This window comes from Silene latifolia, chromosome 9 (genome assembly GCF_048544455.1).
Source record: "Silene latifolia isolate original U9 population chromosome 9, ASM4854445v1, whole genome shotgun sequence".
Taxonomy (NCBI): domain Eukaryota; kingdom Viridiplantae; phylum Streptophyta; class Magnoliopsida; order Caryophyllales; family Caryophyllaceae; genus Silene; species Silene latifolia.
The window spans coordinates 143,181,083-143,194,061 of NC_133534.1; the positions used below are offsets into that span (position 1 = coordinate 143,181,083).

At 40.9% G+C, this 12,979-nt stretch overlaps 1 non-coding gene across 1 annotated transcript; it reads right to left on the reverse strand.

The window, feature by feature from the left end:
* Positions 1-11,045: 11,045 nt before the first annotated feature.
* Positions 11,046-11,152, reverse strand: LOC141603247 (small nucleolar RNA R71). The gene has a single exon (XR_012525137.1). It is a non-coding gene; the product is annotated as a small nucleolar RNA R71 (small nucleolar RNA).
* Between the last annotated feature and the right edge of the window lie 1,827 nt (positions 11,153-12,979).

Here is a 12,979-nt window from a genome sequence, read left to right on the forward strand (position 1 = left end):
CCTTCTAGGCTTAGTAGTTTGAAGAAATTGCATCTATGAAGGAGTGTGTACCCTTGAATTGCTTCCCTTGTAGATAATTTCCGCCACTTAGATGAGGAAAGTGGCTATTCTTTTGTAGATGCATCCATTACTTGGTTTTGTGTGCTTAATGTTTGGATGTGTCGCCATTTTGGCAAGACCCACCTTGCCTTGCAAGAAGGCATCCTACCTCATGGTTGTCTTGTTGTGAGTTGAAGGGGCGGAGTGAGACCCGCTAATTATCTCATATCTGCTATGTTATTAGGTTAGTTTAAATAATGGTCCTAGTCTTTGTCATCTTTTTACTCGGGACGAGCAAAGGTTCGGTTTGGGGATATTTGATGTGACCATAATTAGAGCATATTTAGTCCCCGAATTAGCCTTGTTCCCATGCTTTTTAGTGAATATTTGGGTCATTTATTGTCTTTAGTTCTTTGTTTTGCATATTCTTTGAGGTTTTGATCCCTTGCTAGGATTAATCTATTGTTTGTTGCATTGCATGCATATAATCGACAACATATCAAGTATGAATTATTAGTAGAGGCCGCTATCGAGGCGGGCGGGATTAGGTGTTCATTAAAAGGACTTCCTAATACGTACCCCCACCCCTTACTCCAGATCTCTGTGAACATCCGTGTTCATTGGCATCCACGAGAGTCATTCTAGACATAGAATGCTAAGGGTAACGAGTTCTTAGTGTCTATGTCATTACTTTGTAGTTTGACATGACGCGAAGTATTCGAACGGTTTCCAATTTTCCACAATAAATTGGTGGCGACTCCATAAATGCAAACGCTTGTTCCCAAGCGCCCCCGTGGGCCCCCCGTGTCGACAGTTTGGCGGCTCCGCTGGGGAGTAATACACTTACGTGTTGCCAAGGGTGAAACTTGAACAAGGTTAGGGAATAGTTTATATGAGACAGTTGTCGGTTTTCATTACTCGATCTTCTTAGATCATTTTATTCGGCCTTCCTAGGCCCAACCCAACCCATTCGACCAATCGTCCCGTCTGGGCGGTCCAAATTCTTATCTGGGCCTAAGGATGGTTAGCGATTGACGTCAACCATACCATGATGCTTACTTATGTTTGTATCAAGGTCTTTCACTACTCGAGGAAATGGACTAGGAACCGGCCTTACTCTTGTTTGGCGCGGACCTCTCCACAGACCCGGGTTTGATTATTCAGTATGGTAACCCACCCTTTTAAGCCAGAACCCTTTAAATGCACTCAGCATACCGTTATAATGCCTGTTTGAATGCTTGTATCATATGTGATCACCATTTTCTTAACAAAACCATGACGAATTCTTTATAATCAAAAACCTCTTTCAAAATGTAAATATTTTCGAGAAATGGTCCAAATTAGCGCAAAACGAGTCGAAACTCTGTCCAAATATCGAGTCAAAAGTCGGGCCTCAAAAGCCCATTTCAAAACCTCACTTCGAGTCAACACTCCTACAACTACACTGTAGTTGATTAGGACAAACATTTCAAAACTTTGTCATTTTCAAACCTCACTTGACACAAGTGGCACACTCCCACTTCACAGTTCGAGTCTTTTCTTTGAGTAAGTGTGCTAGAATGGTCGATCATGTTTTGATTCGTCGTCAATCTCTTATCCAGTTTCCACGATGCCCGGAACTAGTCACGCAAGTGTCAATGGACAACCCCTGAATGGTAATGATCAAATCCTAGCTGCGCTCGCTCGTCTCCAAACAAGTCAAGAACAAGCTTATGAACGCCTTAATGCTATTGAAAACCGGATTGTTGTAGTAGAAACTAGGCTACCTCCTGCAGAAGATGAAATTCCTAATAAAGTGGTGAACGACAACCTTCCACCCTATGTTGGACAAGCGAAGTCAACCATCCAAAGAGGTCTTATGAAGCTGAAAAGCGACTCCAATACTTGGATGAGCAACTAATGTACCTCAAAGGAGACGATATCTATTGGGAAAACAATCGCAAGTATGAGGCCGTGAGTGCCAAATTACCAACCAACTTCAACATGACTGGCATCCCAAAATTCAAGGGACATGAAAACCCTTTGAACCACATTCGTGCTTTCAAAGACTACATGTCTATCAAAGGCATCAAACCCGAGATGTTCTTAAGGATCTTTCCTTCATCTCTTGACACCATTCCTAAGCAATGGTTCTATTCTCTAGAGCACAAGAAGATTGCCACCTGGGATGACGCCGAAATCGAATTCATTAAGCAATACGCGGATAATGCTGAAATCCAAGTCAATATGCGCACTCTAGAGGTTCTTACCCAAAATGAGAAAGAAGGCTTCACCGACTTCCTAAGTAGGTGGAGGAAGACTAGTACACAACTTGTCGAGCGTTCGGATGAAGCTACCCTTGTGGAAAAATTCATGGATAACTTAAGGCCCATTTATGCAAATCACTTGAGGTACCAAAACATTAAGACCTTCAAGGATTTGACTGTGCTTGGGACAAGAATTGAAGATGACATCCGTAAAGGACTCTTGTCCAAAACAGTGGGTCATTGATATCAAGGCTGAATGAGTCGTTCTTGTGGCTCTACTAGCAAGACTGATGAGGTTAACCATCTTGAATCATCGAAGAAGAATAACCCCCAAAAGAAGTTCACAAAAATTGGTGACACGTACTCCAATGCTTTGAAAAGACTGATGAAACAAGGTAAGCTCCAACCCATAGAGCCTACACCTGATCCAGAAAAGAAGTCCAAGTTCTGGGACGAAAATTCCTACTGCGAATATCATAGAGGTAAGGGACACGATACAGAGAAATGTTACAAGCTAAATCATGTCCTTCAAGATATGATCGAAGACGGTCGCCTATCCATACCTCCTGGAGGTAAGCCTAACAATACTCAGAATCCTCTTGGAGTTCTGACGATTAAAAGTGAAGAATCTACCTTAGATTGTTCACACCTCATTTCTCTAGTTGAAGATGAGATCCATGCATTAGAAGGTGAAGGGAGTTACTCCACCATATCTCCTACTATCACCGACTTCATTGCATGGGCAAGAAGCGTGAATAGACAAGTCTCAGAACTAGAAAATGTAGTGGCATCCCTTCGCAATCCAAGCACTACACCTAAGGAAAGTACGCCACTAAATCTTTCCCGAAGCTCTACGATGCAAGAAGTGATAACTGTGGTTGATAACCTAATCGATCAAATAATCCACTTAGAAGCCGAAATCATCAGGTTAAGAGAGCATGCTACTGTCAACGGAATATAGGCCAATGACGATGAGGATGAATACCTCACTGAGCACTACCTAGTCAAGATTAGTGAAGACATAGTCCAAAATAGTGAAGACCAGGATATAGACCACCTTACTCGTTCAGGCCGTCCATATCAAAATGTTTCTCAAAATGGTCTCATAGCTAATGGTCCAGTTACTAACACCAACGTCGTCACACCAAATAATGGCGAAGATACGTCTGCTGATCACTTGCTAAAAAATTACAGAAGACAAAGGCTGATCTTTCAGTCTGGCAACTAGTTGCAAGCTCATTCCCTCATCGCCAAGCTTTGCTACAAGTCTTGGCTAAATTAAACGTGGCCCACAACGCTACACCTGATGACGTAGTCAACTTGGTCTTCCAAGATTCAACTAAGCTAAGTAACCCAGTTACTTTCTCGGATGAGGATTTGCCACCTTTCGGCTCTAGTCACAACCTGGCTCTATACATTACTGTCATTTTTTTAAAGAAGAATGTGCCAATGACTTTGGTAGATGATGGCTCTGCGGTCAACGTCATACCATTAAAAACAGCATATAAGTTGGGCATGAAAGAGTTGGATTGGACCCCTTCTAACCAAGGTGTTCGCGCATACGATGGTACACGATAAAAAGTGGTAGGACTAGTCAACCTCACCATAGCCACATGGCCGATTGAGCGAAAGGTTAACTTTCAAATAGTGGATATCGAAGCATCATTCAACATACTTCTGGGAAGGCCTTGGATTCACGCTTCCAAAGCGGTAACATCCACCCTCCACCAGAAAATCAAGATTCCACTAGATGGCAAAGTAGTGACGATCACTTCGTCACCTATTAAGGTAGTGATAGAAAAGATGACAAGCAACCAAGTGGTTACAAATCCAGTATATGAGCTTGGGGGCTTCCATAGCATAACCCTTGTAGAAAGTGAACTGTCACCCTTGTACTTCAATCCATATTCCAATCTAGTGGTCAACCACATACTCAAGTCTCAGGGATACTTCCCGGGAATGCCATTGAATCTTGTCCAAAGAAATACCTTTGCACCTTATAAAGAAGGAAACTCTCAAAGGATACTGTTAGGATTCGGATACAAACCCACGAAAGAAGAAGCTCTAGAGATGCTCGCACAGTTCCAAAACCGTAAGAACGTGGGAATCCAAATGTGACCCTACCTCCCTACCCTAAATGGATACTTCGTTAGAGAAGGGAGTCAAGAATACTTTCATGGTTCCCCGAACCTTGGCACTACAAAGGAAGGCAACTAGCTTGAATCGAGATCTTTCACGATTGCTACTTCATTCCTTCAGAAACGGTTCCTACCGTCAAGACTCGTCAAGCACCTTGCTTAGACGAACAGGCCGTTAGCCTTCTGTTTGGAGAAGATCAATTTGTTAGAGCTGCACAGGACGAGATTATTACCATGATACTTTAAGACGACCATTTTAACCATGCCGCGTTAATCACCAAAACAAGTTCAAATCGGCAAAAAGGATGGAGAAAATTGATCAACTGGACAAACAACCAAGGAAGACTCATCAAGCTCACCACTGGAAAAGGAGAGATGTTCAAAGGAGAACCAGAAGACCACGAATTCGAGTCAGAGTCGGAGTCAAAGTCGGAATCAGAGTTGGAGTCTAGAGAAGTCCCTAGAGAGTCTCCTCCTGTCATCACTCCCAATCTCCTTAATTCTCCTAGCATAGTATCGAGTAGTAATGTAGTTTGGGAAATGTCCCAACAAATATCCCTTTAACGCCACTCACTACTGAATAGATGGCTTCTTTGTTTCAACTCTTTTCAAAATTTAATATAAATAAATCAAATTCTGCTTACTCTTTGTGTTATTCTGAATTCAATTCTATTTACAATGATAATGAGGATGACCCAGGACCCAAACTCCATCGAACTACCTCCCCTATAGCTAAACAAATATTACAAGAGGGGGAAGGGGCTCCCGTTATAGAGAACACTAAACCCATCAACGTAGGAACTGAACTAGAACCCCAAGAACTTAGGATAGGGACAACCTTGAGCCCAACCGAAAGGGCTAGTTTCATAGACCTCCCGCACGAGTTCAAAGACGTTTTTTCTTGGTCGTACAAAGACATGGTAGGGATCGACAGGGATGTTGCAGAACACAGAATTCCAATCAAACTAGGTTTCAAACCTGTAAAACAGGAGCTTTGTCGAATGAGGACAGAATGGGCTCTTAAGATCAAAGAAGAAGTCGATAAACAATTCAAAGCTGGGTTCATCAAAGTTTTCGAGTATTCAGATTGGGTAGCCAACATAGTACCCGTACCTAAAAAGGATGGGAGAATCCGTGTTTGTGTTGATTTCAGAGACTTGAACAAAGCGAGTCCCAATGACAACTTTCCTCTACCACATATCGACATATTGGTGGACAATACGGCAGATCACGCGTTGTTGTCCATCATGGATGGGTACGCGGGATACAATCAGATAAAGATGGCCATATAAGACATGCATAAGACCGCTTTTGTTACTCAATGGGGCACCTATTGTTATACTGTTATGCCATTTGGATTAATCAATGCCGGAGCTACGTATCAACGCACTGCAACCACGCTCCTACATGACATGATGCATAAAAAAGTAGAGGTGTACGTAGACAATATGATTGTTAAGTCCAAGGATAGATAGGGGCACATTAATAACCTTCGCAAATTTTTCCTAAGACTACGAAAGTACAACATGAGGCTCAATCCTCAGAAATGCGCATTTGGGGTAACATCAGGCAAGCTTCTGGGATATGTCGTCAGTCAACGAGGAATAGAAATCGGCCCTTCCAAAATCAAAGCTCTAATCGAAATGCCACAACCTCAGATAGAAAAGGAAGTTAGAGGATTTTTAGGCAAGGTGCAATACATAAGTCGATTCATCTCGAAACTTACGGTGATATGTGAACCCATCTTCAAAAAGTTAAAGAAAACAGATCACACCTTATGGGATGACGATTGTCAAAAGGCGTTTGACAAAATCAAGGAGATACTGGCCAAACCACCAGTGCTCATGCCTCCTCGACGAGATCAACCTCTTGGTTTATATCTCACAGTGACCGAAACAATCATGGGGGCTATGCTAGCACAAACCGTCGGAAAAGAAGAGAGAGCTATCTACTACCTTAGTAAGAAGTTCTTGGAATATGAATGCAAATACACACCACTCGAAAAGACATGCCTCGCTCTTGTGTGGGCAACAGAGAAGCTACGCCATTACATGCTTAGCTACTCCGTCAAGGTGTACTCCAAAATGGATCCTATCAAATACCTCTCCGAAAAACTCGTTCTCAACGGACGCTTGGCAAGATGGACTTTAATGCTCTTAGAGTTCGACCTCAAATATGTACCTCTGAAGGTTATAAAAGGGCGCGCCGTCGCCGAGTTCTTTGCAGATAATCACATCAACGACACCCAAGCAGTAGACACATGGTCATTTCCAGATGAGGATATACTCCAAACCAATGTAGACTCTTGGGACCTTTATTTCGATGGAGCATCGAATCTAAGGGGATTTGGAATAGGAGTGATGTGACCAAAATTAGAGCATATTTAGTCCCCGAATTAGCCTTGTTCCCATGCTTTTTAGTGCATATTTGGGTCATTTATTGTCTTTAGTTCTTTGTTTTGCATATTCATTGAGGTTTTGATCCCTTGGTAGGAAAGGAGTGCAAACCTTGCATTTTCATGGCAAAATGAGACTAAATTGATTGAATTCAATGACCAAGCATCAAGGAGAGATAAGATTAGAAGGCCTTTGTACATACTATAGTAGATGGGCAATGATGAGAAATGATCCTTGCATCCCCGAGGAAATCCTCAAGGATTTTATGAAGAAAAAGGAAGAAAAGAAGAAGGAAACAAGACTGCCTAACAATGCGTGCGTCTTCCCCTGAAGACGCCCGTCCACCACCCACAACCCGTGTGTCTTCATCCTCTGGACGCCCGGGCAAAACCACCCAGAAGACGTCCGTCCTCCTTCACAAGACGCCCGGGCAGAAGCTACTAAATCCGCCCGTCCCGTGCTAAAGACGCCCGGATTCGCAGGGTGATGTGACCATAATTGGCGCATATTTAGCCCCCGAATTACCATTGTTTCCATGCTTTTTAGTGCCTATTTGGGTCATTTCTTATCTTTAGTTCTTTGTTTTGCATATTCTTTGAGATTTTGATCCCTTGGTAGGAAAGGAGTAAGAATATTGCATTTTCATGGCAAAACGAGGCTAAATTGATTGTATTCAATGACCAAGCATCAAGGAGAGACAAGACTAGAAGGCCTTTGTACATATTATAGTAGAAGAGCCATGTTGAGAAAAGGATCCTTGCGTCCCCGAGGAAATCCCCAAGGAATTTATGAAGAAAAGGGAAGAAAAGAAGAAGAATTGAAGCTGACCAACAATCCGAACGGATTGTACCAAATCCGCCCGTCCGTCCAGCCCAATCCGAGCGTCCCACCTTGGAATCCGCTCGGATTCCCCAAAGACAATCCGAGCGTCCCTCTCTTGAATCCGCTCGGATTCCTCACCAGATCCGGCCGTCCCGACTCCAATCCGCACGGATTTCAAGATGCAAAGACGTTTTTCATTCTTCAAGCTATGAAAAGAGAAGCCCTTCTCTCAGAAAATACCGGATTCTCCTTGCTCAACTTAAAAAGTATAATTACTAGTTTAGCCCTTAGTTAACCCTAATGCATCCTCCCTAATTTTCACTATAAATACCCCATTAGTCTAATTAGAGGAGCATGTTCTTCTTATCAATAATTAGTGTAGTTAATATCAATCAAATCTCTCTTTAATATTGTAATCAAGTATTAATCAAGTTTTAATCCAAGTTTTAGTTTTTTAATCTCTCTCTTGTTCATCCTTTATTTTGGGTAATTGAAGATTATTTGAGTTATTATTGGGAGATTGACAACCTCTCAATCTAGGATTCAAGTACTTCTATTATTCTTGCTTTATTATTGGAATCATTAGTAGGTATAATCTCTTAATCCCTTTTTAATTATTGTTAATCACTTTCATTTATTCATCATGTTTCATTATGTTAGTATGATTGACAACCTTTCTAGCATGATCAATATGATAATGAGTGAGTAGTCTCTTAGCTAGGGTTTAATGGGTGATTAGGGGAAACCAACATGGGGAATGATTCATGCTTAAATCAATATGCTTTCATATCTTATTTGCTTGCTTGTTTTGATCTTAATACATGCACATGTTATATTTGATGAAATGCCAAGCCTATGAATCCTTGCATTTACTATCATCTTCTATCTTTTCAATGAGACTTGTAAGACATAACCCAACTCGAGTCTTGTTAGACCATGCATGTGTTGAGTAGGAAAGATTAAGTCGACTTGTAGGTGTTGTACAATCTAATCGATTCGGCTCCGGGACCCAAACTTTCCTAGGATTGTAAGATATAACCCAACTCAATCCATCACAACAATAATTGCTTGCTTATAATTTGAGAACATGTTTGTATGATCATATCCCATGATTCCCCTATGAACCCATGACACCCTAGTGCCTTTAATCAATTGTTTACACCCCTTATTTTATTCATCTTGCTTGTTTATTTTCATTGATATTCTAGTTTAGTAACCTTCTACATCAACCCAATTTGTGACACCCCTTAGACACTACTAGTTACAATAGAATTCTCATTTCAATACCCGTCCCTTGGGATCCGACCTTTACTTGCCTCTTTACTAATTGTAGAGTTGTTTGTGAAGTATAAATTGTGTTTTGTATCGACCATTGACCAACGACCACATATGCTTAATTGTGAACACGAAATGGCTCCGATCAGCAGGCAGTCCCATTTCGTCTTCTTCAAGCTTCAAGGAAGGATGCACATCTTTTTCGAGAGACCGGAGTCTCCCTAGAGACCGGAGTCTTCCTAAAGAGATCGGAGTCTCCTCAACAAGGGACTTAATCGTCATTTAAGCCCTTAGTTAACCCTAATTCATGCACCTAATCCCCACTATAAATACCCCATTAGTCTAATTAGAAGAGCATGTTCTTCTTAGCAATCTTTAGTGTAGTTAATATCAATCAAATCTCTCTTTAATCTTGTAATCAACAATTAATCAAGTTTTAATACAAGTTTTATTTCCTTAATCTCTCTCTTGTTCATCCTTTATTTTGGGTAATTGAAGATTATTTGGGTTATTATTGGGAGATTGACAACCTTCCAATCAAGCATCAAGTACTTCTTTTATTCTTTGCTTTATTATTGGAATCATTAGTAGGTATAATCCTCTTAATCCCTTTTTAATTATTGCTAATTACTTTCATTTATTCATCATGTTTCACTTTGTTGGTATGATTGACAACCTTGCTAGCATGTTCAACATGATAATGAGTGAGTAGTTTCCTTAGCTAGGGTTAATGGGTAATTAGGGGAAACCAACATGGGGAATGATTCATGCTTAATTTAATATGTTTTCATAATTTATTTGCTTGCTTGTTGTGATCTCAACTTATGCACATGTTATGTTTGATGAAATGTGAGCCTATGAATCCTTGCATTTTTTACCCATCACCTATCTTTTCAATGAGACTTGTAAGACATAAACCAACTCGAGTCTCATTAGACCATGTATATTGTTGAGTAGGGAAGATTAAGTCGACTTGTAGGTGTTGTACAATCTAATCGATTCGGCTCCGGGACCCAAACTTTCCTAGGATTGTAAGACATAAACCAACTCGATCTATCACAACAATAATTGCTTGCTTATAGTTTGAGAGTATGTTTGTATGATCAATTCCCATGAATCCCCTACGACCCCATGACACCCTAGTGCTTTTTATCAATTGTTTACATCCCTTTTAATTCATCTTGCTTGTTTACTTTCATTGCTACTTAGTTTAGTGACCTTCTAATACAAACCCCAATTGTGACACCCTTAGACACCACTAGTTTCAATAGAATTCTCATCTCAATTCCCGTCCCTTGGGATCCGACCTTTACTTGCCTCTTTACTAATTGTAGAGTTGTTGGTGAAGTTATAAATTGTGTTTTGGTCTAGGTGCTCTTGACGACAAGTACTGAAAACTAATCCCGACCAAAAATGGCGTCGTTGCCGGGGACGGTGTTAACTTGATTTTGATTTTCTTGTATTGTTATTAGTTGTGTCTTTCTTTGCCTTGGGGAAGAAAAACTCCTCAAGGTTGGTTCTAATTATTTTCGAGTTGTTTGATATTTTGCTTGTCTAGAAGGTCACAAGGTGACTTGTTACCCTTTGATCATGAAATTGAAAGGACTTTGACAAACAATAGAAGACTTGCTAGGAGAACTTTGAGAGGTATTAGTGAGGTTGTAGATATTCAACCAAACGCTATTGAGTTCATCAACCATTTTGCAAGAGAAGGTGAGGAGAACCCAACACAAAATCCAACACAAAATCAACCCACAATGCCTAAGTTTTCATCACATTCCGTACCCACCGAAAAGAACCTACCCAATGGTACTCCCACACCACAACATCTAACCGGAAACTTTATTGACAAATCCGCATTTATCCAATTAGTTGAAAGAAGTCAATTTGGGGGGATGCCTAGTGAAGACCCTCACTCTCATATGGAGACTTTTTGTGACTATTGTGATACAATTTCTCAAACCGGTGTAACTCAAGACCAAATTCGATGGGTCTTATTTCCTTTTTCTCTAAGTGGCACCGCGAAACAATGGTTGAAAGTCCTTGATAAGGCTACTCTCGGAATTGATTCTTGGAAGAAGTTGGCTCTAGCTTTCTACAAAAAGTTCTATCCGCCGGAAAAGACTAACATGCTAAGAGCTCAAATTACGGGCTTTAAGCAAAGAGATGAACAATCTTTGTATGAAGCTTGGGAACGATTCAAGGGAATTTGTCGCTCATGTCCTCATCATGGACTTAGCGAGTGGTTCTTGGTACAACAATTTTGGAACGGTCTTTATGAAGATTCAAGGAACATTCTCAACATGGGATCAAATGGAATGTTCACCGAAGTCGATGACAATCAAACTTGGAACAAAATTGAGGAAATGGCGGTCCATAACTCACAATATAGTAGACCTCGCAAGGCTACTAGAGGAGGAAAGCATGAAGTAGACTCCATTACTCAATTGGGTGCTCAACTTAGTGCTCACATTGATACTATCAATTTGAAGTTTGAAAAAGCTATGGCTAGACTTGAAGAAGCCTTGAAATCACCAAAGCATCATGTTAATGCCATGACGGCATCTTCATCAATCCCAAGTGGGATATGTGAGAATTGTGGAACTTTGGGACATGACCAAAGTGAATGTAGGGGAACAAATGAACAAGTGAATGCTTTCCAAGCATACAAGAGTGGTACCCCGTACTCCAACTATTACAATGAAAACACCAAATTCCATCCAAATATCTCATACAAAAGCCAAAATGTTCAAAACCCTCAACCAACATACACCCCACCTCCCATGAGAAACCAAAATCAAAGACCCTTTTACAACCAAAACCAAGGTTACCAAAATCAAAAGTCCATACAATCAACAAAATGACCAAGGTTTTGATGTTCAAAAAGCGGTCCTCCAAATGCAAAAGAATCAACAAGAATTTTTTACTCAAATGCAAAAAGATAGTCAAGCAAAGGAAATCACCATCAACAACATCCTAGCTCACACCAAAATGTTGGAAACCCAATTGACTCAACTAGCATCTGCAAGCTCACAAAGACAAAAAGGGCAATTACCACCTCAAAGTAATCCCCCAAGACATGAAACGGTTAGTACCATTCACTTGAGAAGTGGTACAAGGTATGAAGCACCGAAGAAGCAAGTTAAGAATGAAGTTGTGGAATCTAGTGACAAAGAAGAAATTGTGCAAAACTCCAAGGATGGAGAACCATCAAAAGAAGAAATTTCAAAGAAAAATGAAGACAAGGTCAAGGAGAAGGAGCCCATTGTGATTAGACTTCCTTTTCCGAGTGGTCAAGCTAAGCCCAAATTTGATGACCAACTTGGAAAATTTATGGAAATTATGAAGAATTTGGAAGTCTCAATTCATTTCACGGAATTAATCAATCACGTGTCGGCCTATGCAAAATACACGAAAGACATCCTCACAAAGAAGAAGTCGATCCGGAAGCTTGAGACTATCGCCTTCACTAAGGTGAGTAGTGCAATCCTTCAAGGGAGTTCACCTCCAAAACTCAAAGATCCGGGAAGCTTGTCAATACCGTGTACCATTGGCGACACCACGATCAACAAAGCCTTATGTGATCTAGGGGCTAGTGTGAGTGTTATGCCGTACTCGGTGAGTAAAAGGTTAGGGATGGGAGAGCTTAAATGCACCAATATCACACTCCAAATGGCCGATAGATCGACGAAGACACCATTAGGGGTATGGGAAGATGTTCCCATAAGAGTTGGGAAATTTTTCATCCCGGTGGACTTTGTCATTGTTGACATGGAAGAAGACTCCAACATTCCAATCATTCTAGGAAGACCTTTCTTACACACCGCGGGGGCGGTGATTGATGTGAAGCATGGAGAGCTCACTCTAGAAGTGGGAGATGAGAGCATAACTTTCAATCTTGACAAGACCATGAGAGCTCCCCGTTTGCATGAACCATGTTTTATGGTTGATCATTATAGCCGGAAGGATGATAGAAAGAAGTCGGAATTCCAATGGAAGAAGAAAATTGAAGATGCTCCATTCAAAGAGCAAGTGAATTGTAACAAAGAGAGCTTGAAAAGCT